Raw genomic sequence first — 11,975 nt, 5'->3', positions numbered from 1 at the left:
CTTTCCTTCAATATAAGTGAATAAATCCTAAACAGTGATGACAAAGTGCTATAATTGCCAGAGCTTCGGTCAAATTTGGGTGCACTTCCGGCAGCCTCCTCGCTGCCTCTGGTGTCGGTATACTCACCGCCACTGGGGATGTCCTGAGGAGGAGAATCCTGAAAGCGCACCTCCCGCTGCATTTGCAAGTTGAAAGACTGTAAACCGCCGCATGCTACAGAGGCTGCAGCCACGCAAAATGAGAATTGGAGAGGAGAAAAACCTACGGGATACAATCCAAGGAAGGGCAGGGAGAACTTACTTCCCAAAACACAGCAAGACCGGCAGGCAGTTCGCTTCTGTCCTGCGCAGATCGGTGCAAGAGCGGCAGCCTTCACAGCTACAGCAACACCAAAGCTCTGCGGGACATCAGAAAGAGGGGACCGCCAGCCAACCCTCAGGTCAGTCACTGCAGGCTAAATGTGCAAATAGTAATGCACTGAACGACATGTTCGTTCCCTTTACTAAAGTTCAGCAGAATATGGCATGTCTTCCAGGTGTGGCGTCAGAAGAAGGAAAAGTTGTCGGAATGGCGGAAATAGTTCATGGGCATCTGAAAGTAAAAACATTCAATTCCAACGGCACTGGGATGGGGGTCTCCGAGCTCGGGAAACAATTGCAAGAACTAAAACTAGATGTGGCCATTTTCTCAGAGAAATATCTGAAACCACATATGACGTTCTATATTCCAAATTATCATATTATCGGATTGACTGCCAAGATGGATATAAGGATGGAACTGCCGTTGTAGTTAAAAAGACATCCCTTATACATACATAGACCTTCCTCCCTAACTTTTAGCAGAAATAACACGGTTCTGCATGGCAATCGGAAATACTGAAGTGTTGCTTGCAGCTCTTTATAATGTCCGTTAAGAGTGTGAAGAGAGACAGATATCACAGAGCTCTTAAACTTTAGAACCAAAATCCATCCTGGCAGGTGATATGAATGCAAAGAACTCTGTTCGGAATAGTCAAGACCCAAATGCTCAGTTTTGAAGCTCCTGCATTTATTTATTATAGTTCGAACTTCGAAATTTCTCCTTCACAATGTCGAACCCGTTTCCTTCTTGATACTACGGACCATCAGAATGTCCGGTTATCACAGATGAATGTTCCGGACATCCTGCATTCAGCTCACCTACCCATCGTGTTAGAGCTAGGGAAATTTTGGTTCTAGTTGAAATATTCACAGACTGAGAGCAGTTTCAAAGCCTAGTCTCCGATCTAACATCGCCGAGAATAAGAATTGGGGCTCCTGAAGAAGGTGACAAAGTAGCACGTGACTTTGCAGCCCCTATAGCTCCTGCATGAATGCTGTCGGAGAGGAATTGTGGTCTACCCCGCGTAGATCGGTTTCTCAAGGGCAGAGGCAGGCTCAGAAAATTGTGGCAAGGGACCGGGGTTCCAGCATTCAAGGTGGCAGTAAACTGAGTAGCTTAAACTATCAGGAGAATTACCTGAAGAAGGGCACTTGAACGGTAGAAAAACCAGAGAGAAAACTGTGAGGTCACACCTTAAGCAGAATGGTCTATTGCGAAATCCACTAAAAAAGGGGTGAATCAAAGGCACTAATCACGATCCATAGTCTTCAGGCCCCATACTCTACCCGATCGGCAAAACCAACAGATTTACAAATTATTTAGAAAATCAATTCACACCGCACGAACTGGGGAACTCTGAATATGAAAGGCATACGGGAGGCTAGACCGCAAGCACTGTTGAACACAGTCGAAGAGCCCCACCCCCTGTAATATTACGACCCTATGATATTTAATAAGAAACCCGAACTCTAAAACTAGGAGTTCTAACAAGTTATGAGAAAGCTAAGGACTTCTATTTATTTACATGTTCATGGCAAAAATGTACGAAAGACGTGAGATCACAAACGAGGACCGAATGTGTTGTTTCCAGCCGGCTGGCCAGCTCCTCGCTTGTCTCTGGAATACTGGCTGCTGAATATTGAGTATTAATCAATGATTTCTGGCAGAGCAACACATTTTGCGAAAAAGGTAGTCACATTGTGGAACTATAAAGTGAACATACACTACACTGGCACAGAACCTATGTCTCAGTTGGGAGAAACTGAATTCTAGTCTGGACTGCGGGAACACAATTACTGCTGAATATTCTGATGCACGTGCTGAGGAAACTAACCACACATAAAGTTGATTCTAAAGGGTTCTGAGGATGGTGTATAACACTCAGAATTACTGGATTTTTTAATTTTGTCCATCTTCCGGTATTCTAGAAACTAGAAAAAATGACGTTTCTGAACCTAAATCTGTTTCCTTCCTCAGGTGAGGGGGAAGACACCTACTCAGTTGGGTCCCTTAGAAAGAGCTAACCTTAATCATTGATCATTGATTATGTTTCAAGGAGAGCAGTACGGTTCATATGTAGGAGGCAGTCATCACCTCCATTAGCTGTTTGTTCTCAGTCAGAATTATTGAGCAGTGTGTTCCGTCATGGCACGGTATACTTCAGAGGAACGCGTATTTCTGTACAATATTTACGCGGAATATGGAACTGGTAGAACCAAAATTTGAACGTAAACTTAGCGATGAAAGATTATCCAGCAAATAAATAACAATTTGGTGAATCAACTTATATAAATATGACTCTTAATACACAGCAAACAAGAACATAAGCGCCGAGTGCTAACTGAGGAAAAGCTAGATCACATCGTAGCCAGGCTTTAACATAAGCCTAGAAAATCACTGAAACGTCTAACTCAAGAGACTTGAGAGTTAGAGTCTAGTGCAGGAACAGCAACACAATTGCTAAAGCTTAGACCCTATAAAACACCTACAATCCACGCACGCCTTGCAGCTGCGCGATCCAGCAAACAGGGTACATTCTTGCAGTTGCTTTCTGCAGTCCGTCATCTAAGGTGAGATCGCTACGCAATTGACAGGTACAGCATTTTAAACACTTCATGTGATCTGTGAACTGCAACTTCATTCCTAACTTATCGCCCAACAGTCATATTAATTCATCGGCAAAATTCATATGCCCTTCGCAGGCGACGGGGCACCAATAACCGTGAAGCTTATTGACGTGAACCTGGCAATAGAGGCAAGAGCATGTTGTATAACAACAGGCGCACAATGACAGAATGTTGATATTCAGACACCAGCCTCCAAGGGATATTTTTCTGCATATTATTTTCGACACACTTATGCTCATTAGAATGGTAACATCAATAAAGTTTATAATATGTCGGTAGGTGTGAAAGGAGATCAAAACAGAACTACGTTAGAACCTGTAAGAGGTGTGGTTCTCCGAACTGGCATGTTGCTTGACAGGATCGTTTATATAACTAATTGACAATTCAGGTCAGTCCATCAGAAGGAGCACTCACAGCAGCAACAGAAGTGCTCCGATGGGATTTTTCCTTCTTCCGTCACAGGGAAATACTCTAATGCTTTGAGGGTAAATGGACTGTATATTAATTCTGTAGAGAAGTCAAGTAATGAGGGGAAAACAGTAAATCAAAATTACGTTCACAAAGAAGTTGCGATTAAACTCGCGGAATGCTTACTGCGGTTCAGTTCACAGTTTAAGGGAAGAACACATACGTTGGTGTGTTTAGGAAGGACGTGAGGAAGAAATTATTTAGATTTAAAGGAGAGGAAATAACACGAGCTGCCTCCTTTCGAAGGGCTTAAATAAATTAAGGTATATTCTGGTGTATAATGCTGCATTGACAGATGGATGACTAATTGTGTATAGTTTTGAGGAGAATATTTGGACCGAAGAGAGATGAAGTGACAGGAGGCTGGAGAAAACTGCATAATGAGAAGCTTCATAACTTGTACTCTTCTTCAAGTATAATTAGAATTATCAAATCAAGGAGGATGACGTTGGCAGGACATGTAGAACGAATTGGGGAGAAGAGGAATGCATATAGGATATTGGTGGGAAAGCCAGAATGAAAGAGACCGTTGGGAAGACCAAGGCGTAGGTGGGTGGACAATATTAGAAATGGATCTTAGAGAGATAGGATGGGATGGTATGGGTTGGATTGATCTGGCTCAGGATAGGAACCAATGGAAGGCTCTTGTGATCACGGTAATGAAATTTCAGGTTCCATACAATGCCGGGAAATTCTTGAATAGCTGCAGAATTGGCGGCTCCTCAAGAAGGGATCAGCTCCTTGAGTAAGGTAGTAATTGTGTATAGTTTATCTAATGTACATATGTCCCTCGCTAGTAGCTGTGTAAGGTAACCCCAGGTTCATGTCGGTGAAATAAGTGGATACTTACATAGAAAGACCAGCTCCTCTTCTCATCGAAGTGCAGGTTCAACAACAACAACAACAACAACAACAACAACAGTAATAATACAAATAATAAAAATAATAAAACACAGTGGTTTAGAGGTGACTAACGATATGGTCAGGGGTCGCCCCTGACCCGATACTACGAGTGGCCATGCTGGCTGGTTGCAAGCAGTAAGATTCTTCTTCTGCTTCGAGGCTGTAGCAAATTATACAATGGCTATCTTCACAATTTCTCACATCAACAAACACTACTAGAGCGATAAATTCATACAGAATATTTTCATGAAAACCCTGGATAGAATCAGCCACTTGGAGGACGTAGCCGTAGGCAGGAGAACAATGCGGAAAAGGAGTCATGTGGTTCAGCACAGGCACCAGTGACTGATTCTTGTGAGTACGGAAATGAAATTTGGTTTTGCATAACGATAAGGAGGAAATGTCAAGCTGTGCGTTTATCCATGGAATATCTTATGAAATATTTGGAAATTAATAAAACATATGGACGAATGAGTCTATGATAGTTTTGGGGGGCCTCAGTACAGAATTTTCAGTGTATGTGACGTTCCGTCTTGATGGTACTGTGGATAGGTAACCAAATGGTTTCGACTGGACTGAATGCAGATTCCTTTAGCAATTCGCGTGTGTGATTCAAGGCACACCTTTGCGGATTTTGCGAAAGAACGTGTTATCTGTAGGCTCTCTGTGGAAGACCACCAGAAGGACCAGGACTTAGATGGGTGAACAATATTAAAATGGGTCCGAGGGATATAGAATAGGATGGACTGGATCGATCTGGTTCAAGATAAGGAGCATTGGAGGGCTCTTGTGAACACTGTAATAAACCTTCGGGTTCCATAAAATGGTGAGAAATTCTTCGGTAGCTGCATAAACGGTAGCTTCTCAAGAAAGGCTCAGCTCCGTGAGTTAGTGGGTGATCTGTGGGGAATAGACACTGCATAAACAAAAAGCTGAGTAAAATAACAGACGTGGAGGAGAGTGAACTGCATTTGAAATCACCCAGTTCCATTGACAACAAAACATAAGATGACAGGAAAAGTCAACAAGCTGCTATTTCTATACTCTCTGACCATTTCTATCTCTTCTCTTAACTCTTGATCGTTGCAAGCCGGAAGGTGGTGGATTCGATTCAGGATGAGTTCATTGGATTTTTCAATTGACGTAACATTTCCACCTGCAATATGACCCTTGGATCGACTCAGACTCTAACAGAAATGAGCACCAGGAATGTTCCTGGAAGTAAAGGACGGCCGGTGTGTAAGGCTGACAACTTCACCGCCATCTGTGAACCGATCGTCTAGAAAATGTCGGAGCCTCGACGTGTCACAAATTTATGGGTCTCCACTGCCTGGTACAAGAATAGCTTTACCTTAAATTTTTGCCAGTCCATACATTTAATCGCAACGGACAGTGTGGGTTTTTGCAAAAAAAATATATTGAGGAATAAATAGACAAAAGTTCAAAAATTACATAGAAGATGAGGTAAGGTAAGGTTATAGCATAAAGCTTTCCTTATGTTGCCATTACCATCTTAACACAGGAACAACGTGACTTCAGTCTACCTACGTGTATATACGTCCAAATGACGTACCTACCTGAATGAACTCTACTATATCTTTGTGTAGTTTATTGTAGACTTCAGCCCGTTACGAATTCAAATGTCAAAGAAGAATCTGAGAAACTTGAAGGTGATACTGAAGCCTTTCGGAAGCTGACCGCATCACTCGTACCGTCCACTACAGCTCAGACAAGCACACTGGGTTCCAGACTCAGGTGCGAACACTCAGAACTTCCTATAGTCCCTGTTAAGGTGATGGCTACTGTTGTCATACCGCGACATGTAGGCCCATTGTTAGGGAACTAGTGACAAGCACGTTTCCGTAGAGATGGATTCTTAGAAACTAAAACGTCGCAGTGCAATCAACAGGCATTCCCATGGATACGAGTGAAAAACAAATATTTCCTTCGATACCGGTACGCTATATAAAATGATAAAATAAGTAAAATCAGATGAACACGTGTGGAGACTGGGTCGAATACCTCCACCGTGACCCTGCAAGTCGTAGGAGGCGAAAAAAAAGGTAAGTCTCAAACCTGAGACAGTAAAATATGGTCTCGAGTTCCAAGGGACTCGGACCTGAGAAAAACCGCGCGGGCAAGGACCAGCAGCAGAGAGGGAGCCCCACAAAAACAAGACCGTAATTGCCAAAGAGTAATAAATATCTGGCTATGAGCCCCAGATGGAGCTCGACACCAAACGTTACTGACTGACTGACTGACTGACCGTCAGTCGCAATGTGATTTTGACTTTGAGATCATATCAGTAGAAGGCAGTAGAAGGCACACTACATGAGAATTCAGTCGTAATGAAGATGAAAATAGAGAGAAAGTAGATGAGGTCAGATCAGAAGTGAGCTGAGGAGTTATTGTGTGTTACTGTGATTGATTGTGAAGGCAAGTGATTGTAAAAGATTTTAATAAATCCAATCATCCAATCCAAACACCGTTATTATTAGTCACGCACGTGAAAATAACATATGCTCCCACTGCTCCTCAACTCTCAGCAGCAGTAATGTAGCAGTTTCTTACTTACTTACTTACTTACTTACTTACTTACTTACTAACTTACTCATGGAGCTGAACCCGTCTGGAGGAGTCGCCATTTCTGCAGCTACTCAAGAATTCCCCAGCATTTTATGGAACCCGAAGGTTTATTACCGTGTTCACAAGAGCCCTCCACTGGTCCCTATCCTGAGCCAGATCAATTCAATCCACACCATCTCATCCTATCTCTCTAAGATCCATTCTAATATTGTCCACCCACCAACAGATTGGTCTCCCCAGTGGTCTCTTTCCTTCTGGCTTTCCCACCAATATCCTATACGCATTCCTCGTCTCCCCCATTCGTGCTACATGCCCTGCCCACCTCATCATCCTTGACTTGTTCATTCTAATTATAATTGGAGAAGAGTACAAGTTATGAAGCTCCTCATTATGCAGTTTTCTCCAACCTCCTGTCACTTCATCTCTCTTCGGTCCAAATATTCTCCTCAACACCTGTTCTCAAACACCCTCAGTCTGTGTTACTCCCTTAATGTCAGAGACCAACTTGTTCTGGAGTCTATTAGTAGTTCAAACATGACGTCATACATTGGCCACAGTCGTTGCTCTAATCTCACTCATTTCATACGTTATTGTTATCAGTATTACGACACTGGAATTTGCATTTGTTCCCGACACTGGCAACATAATAATTTTATCTACATAAATTGTTTTCTCATTTGCAAGCCGCCTCCCTGTAACAGGTGATGGAGGCCCATAGGGTGGTGAGACTTTGAGGCTCCCACATTTTCTAGACAGTCGGCCCACAGATGGCGATGAGGTTATCAGCCTTAAGCTCCGGCTGCCTTTACCTCCCAGGAAAATTCCTGGTACTCATTTCAGTTAGAGACGGAGTCGACCTCAGGGCTATATTGCGGCTGGAAGGATTAGGTCAATTGAAAAAATCCACCTCACTGGGACTCGAAACCTCGACCTTCCGTCTTGTAGCATAGTGCCTCAAACAACTATGCTACTGCGTGCCCCATACTTTATGTAGACACAAAGTAAATGAAGCTTTGTAAAATGTTTGAAAATGTAGATTTTGTGTGTGAGTGGTTGTGCTTCAGAACAGGGTTCTGGTGAGAATATGTACATATAAATGTAATAATTGGAGGCTGAAGAGAACTGACTGAAAACTTCATGATTTACATTCTTCGGCAAACGTTAATAGCAATAAAGTCAAGGAAGAGGCTATGGACGGAGCATGTAGCATCCACGGCTTCGAAGATGGGCATGTAGCAAGCATGTCAGAATGAAATACGATGTAATTGCGCGAAAGGAAGTTAATAATATAATTGATCATTGGATTAAAATGTGGACTGGTTTCATCAGCTATACAATACATATCACCAGCATGATCTTGTGAATACGGTAATGAACATCGGGTCACATAAGTGATGGAGAATTTTTGGCCACAAGAGCGACTATTAGCTTTTAAAGGGAGACTCAGCTCCGTGGGGTCAACTATAGTAACACGAGTGTCGGCCAATACTGACGTGAGGTACATTTCTAAATAAGGACAGAAGGGCCGGGCAAGTGATCAGACTAGTTAAAACAGTGCTATGACAAGTTATATAATATTACGTAACATGGAACTTGGTACAGCCTCTCACGTTCGCGCAGCTTCGACACGACTTACCAGAGTTCCACGTAACAGTAGGAACGCGTGAGCAGCCACAGGTCTTGAAAGATACGGAGGACACGCCGAAGTACCTTAACATGGAAGTATAACTTTGTTGACTTATACCGTCCACTAATATTTTTCCGTATAGATGAGGACAAGCGAGCCGGCTGTCACGTATTTAGGGGGTGACTACAGATGCGTTTCTGACTTGTAAATGCGTTTATTGACCACTTTTAAACACAACTCTAAACATCTTCCAGCTCTGCCATTTATCTCCACACTTTACAATACACTAAGACACGTTAAGCCTTCTCACTCTTCACTAGTCCTATCATGGTAACGGATTTATAACGGTCTCACTGTAACTACAGCATATATAAAAATTCTGTGGTTTTAGTCCACAAGCGAACTATACGACCGAGCGACCGCCGCTTGTCGGCGAAGTTAGTACCAACTTTCTACAGCATATATTAAGTCTTCAAATCACTTGCTAAGTTTTATCTTCACAGGCTGACTTTCAGGTCGCAACTTAACTCGTTGCATCTCTTCTCAATCATCTTCGACTGCCGTCTCAAAAGATTTCCTCAGTTATCATTCGGTGGCCAGTGATACAATCCTCATTACATAGCCTCGGGTCGGCCACAACAGAAAACGCCATTTCCTAACAAATGTTCTATTGTTATAAAGGTATGTTTACCTCGTCCTTGCACGGAAACATCAGTTATTCTATTGCTGCCTGTGTGTTCATTTCAGAGGGAAACTATTCACCGAACCGTTTATATAAATTATAAATTATTCCGGTTTACAAAGGTAATATTGTTGTATTTTACCTTATTATATTAACGTCAGTATATGAATTCATATCAGACCTACAAAGAGTAATTAGCTTCAAGGAGTAGGCTCTCTATCAAATTGTAACGGATTTGATCAACTCATTGTCAGGCAACGGCTCCGAAAATACGGTTTATCACGCAACGATATATGAGGCTATTCTATGTCGTCCGCGCCACATCCAGTGCTGGTAAACGACCAATAAACTCGCAGTCTGACAAGCGATATGTGCTTTCTGTCGAGTCCGTGCCGAAGCCTGTACTGACAGAGAACTTGTATGTTGAAAGATTTTCAGTAACATGCTATATGTGAGAAATATACTCTTGACGAAAGGCGAAGCGTATTCATAAGAGACAAATTCATCTTCTCGTCAGAGATGATGTTACATAAGGACTATTACCGGAAGAATTCAGTTGGAAAAATTCTCTGGTCGTGAGTCTCAAGGGGCCTGGCACCAAGATGAACTGATTGGCGTTAAACCGACAGTCGTAAAATAAAGAGAACGCAGTAACCCGTGTGGAGGGTAGGTCAAATACCCCCACCGCGACCCTGCGAGTCGAAGGGGGCGACGAAAGGGGAAGTCTCAAATCTAAGACAGTAAAATATGGTCGCGAACCCCAAGGTACACGGACCCGAGAAAGATTGCCCTGGCTAGTACCAGCAGCATATACAAAAGACAGAGACGTCTTCTCGTTAGAGAGGGCGCCCCACAAAATCAAGACCGTAACTGTCAAAGACTAATAATAGCTGGTCATGAGCCCCAGATGGGGCTCGACACCAAGACTTGCTTGCTGACTGACCGTCAGTCGCAATGTGAATTTAAAGAGAAGGCATTCCAGGAGAGCTGTCAGTGAGATTGAGCAGCTGGAAATTCGTCTTAGGAGAATTATAATTCGGCCTGTTTAAACTTAACGTGTGGATCGAAGACTTTATGTGTGCTATAGTGCAGTAGTATTGGGAGTGCGCGATTTAGTGAGACTCTTATAGTTCCTGTGTTATATATCCGTTGCCAGGAAACGGATAGTGAAGATTAGAGGAAATAGAATGAGAAGATTAGGGTTGAGTGCTTTGTACTGTGAAAATCAGTTACAGTGTTACACTTGGTTGTAGTTACGACTTGTGTGTAGTCAATAAATCCAATTACCAATCCGAACCCCGTCTGTAGTCACTAACATACGTGACAACTCTTGTCAGAAGTTGAATTGGATTCTTTGAAGGATTGGATCGAATTATTGGATTGAAAAATGAAGAGGAAGTTATATCGCCACACAATTAGACACTGATACACTTGACAATATTAAAAATTATAAATAATTCGACATTTTTTACAGCTCTTTGGACAACAGACCGATTCGTCAAGAGGCCTCATCTTGCACACGGAAACAGACAACAGTAGAAATTCCGACACAAAATAACGCCTCAGCGGGATTCGAACCAGCTATTAAAGTGCCCAAGAGATCTAGAGCCATAAGTAGCTAAGATTGTGTAGTAATGTTGACGTAAATTAAAGCTTTGTAACGCTTATATAAATGTAGCAGGTAACACAAAATCTCTTTGATGCCGTGATTACAATGTTGGCAGACTACAAAACTCTGAGTGGGGACCAGTTCCAAACATTCACAAGATGTCTGCGTTTCGAGGGGGAGTACAATAAGATACTTTAGGATTCTCAATCTTGATAAGTTAGCTACTAAATGCAGGCGATAATATTAAAGAACATTATGTGAGGACAAATTAAAGTCAGTCATTAACCGAAATAATATGAAGTGAATGGGAGAGTACCGGTTATGGTGAACACCAGATCTTCAGCCTTTCAAATTAAATTTAAAATATTTTGACATCTTGCCTAAAATCCAGGATATCGAAGTCGCAGCAAACGTCCATTGTTAGCCGGCGGTTGGGTCAGCCATTTCTAGGTAACGATTTGGACGTGAGTGGTCAGCTTGACGCCCCTGCCGGGTTACCTCTGATGAAAGGCCCCCCGTTACCCATTGGCTGTGAGGATGGGTGGGCCCCAGAACCGGTCTGGACGACGTGGAGTAGAGAAAATTCTTGACCCTACCAGCATTCGAAATCTGATCCTTTGGTCGTGCAGCCCATTGTCATTCGCTATACCGGCTTAGATCTCAAGAAAATAGGGTGAGTGGAATGAGTTCGATTTATCTGGCTCAGGATAGGAACTACTGGCCGGCTCTTGAGTAAACAGTAATGAACTTTCGGGTTCCATAAAATGTCGAGTACCTGAGGGACTGTTCGCGTCTCAAGAAAGACTCAACTCCATGGAGTCAGTTAGAAGTTATTTGGAATTTATCGGCAACAAGAAACAGAATTCTACTCCTTCGGATGATGTAATGCATCTTCCGTACCCTGTACTTTAGTCCCGAGTATTGTTTTTATAAAGTACAGGTCTTACGATATTTGTTAGCTATCAGACATTTCCTTTAATGTAATAAATTCCTTTCATTTTCTTATCACGAACTGAGAATTGCGTCAGGAGTGCGATGCTGTGGGAGACAGAGCTGTTACGGCTGACCTTCATATTTATATTGAAATGTTTATGGATAGTTCCTGTAACCTG

This window comes from Cryptotermes secundus, unplaced genomic scaffold (assembly GCF_002891405.2).
Source record: "Cryptotermes secundus unplaced genomic scaffold, Csec_1.0 scaffold1064, whole genome shotgun sequence".
Classification (NCBI taxonomy): domain Eukaryota; kingdom Metazoa; phylum Arthropoda; class Insecta; order Blattodea; family Kalotermitidae; genus Cryptotermes; species Cryptotermes secundus.
Note: the sequence above shows the minus strand (reverse complement) of the source record.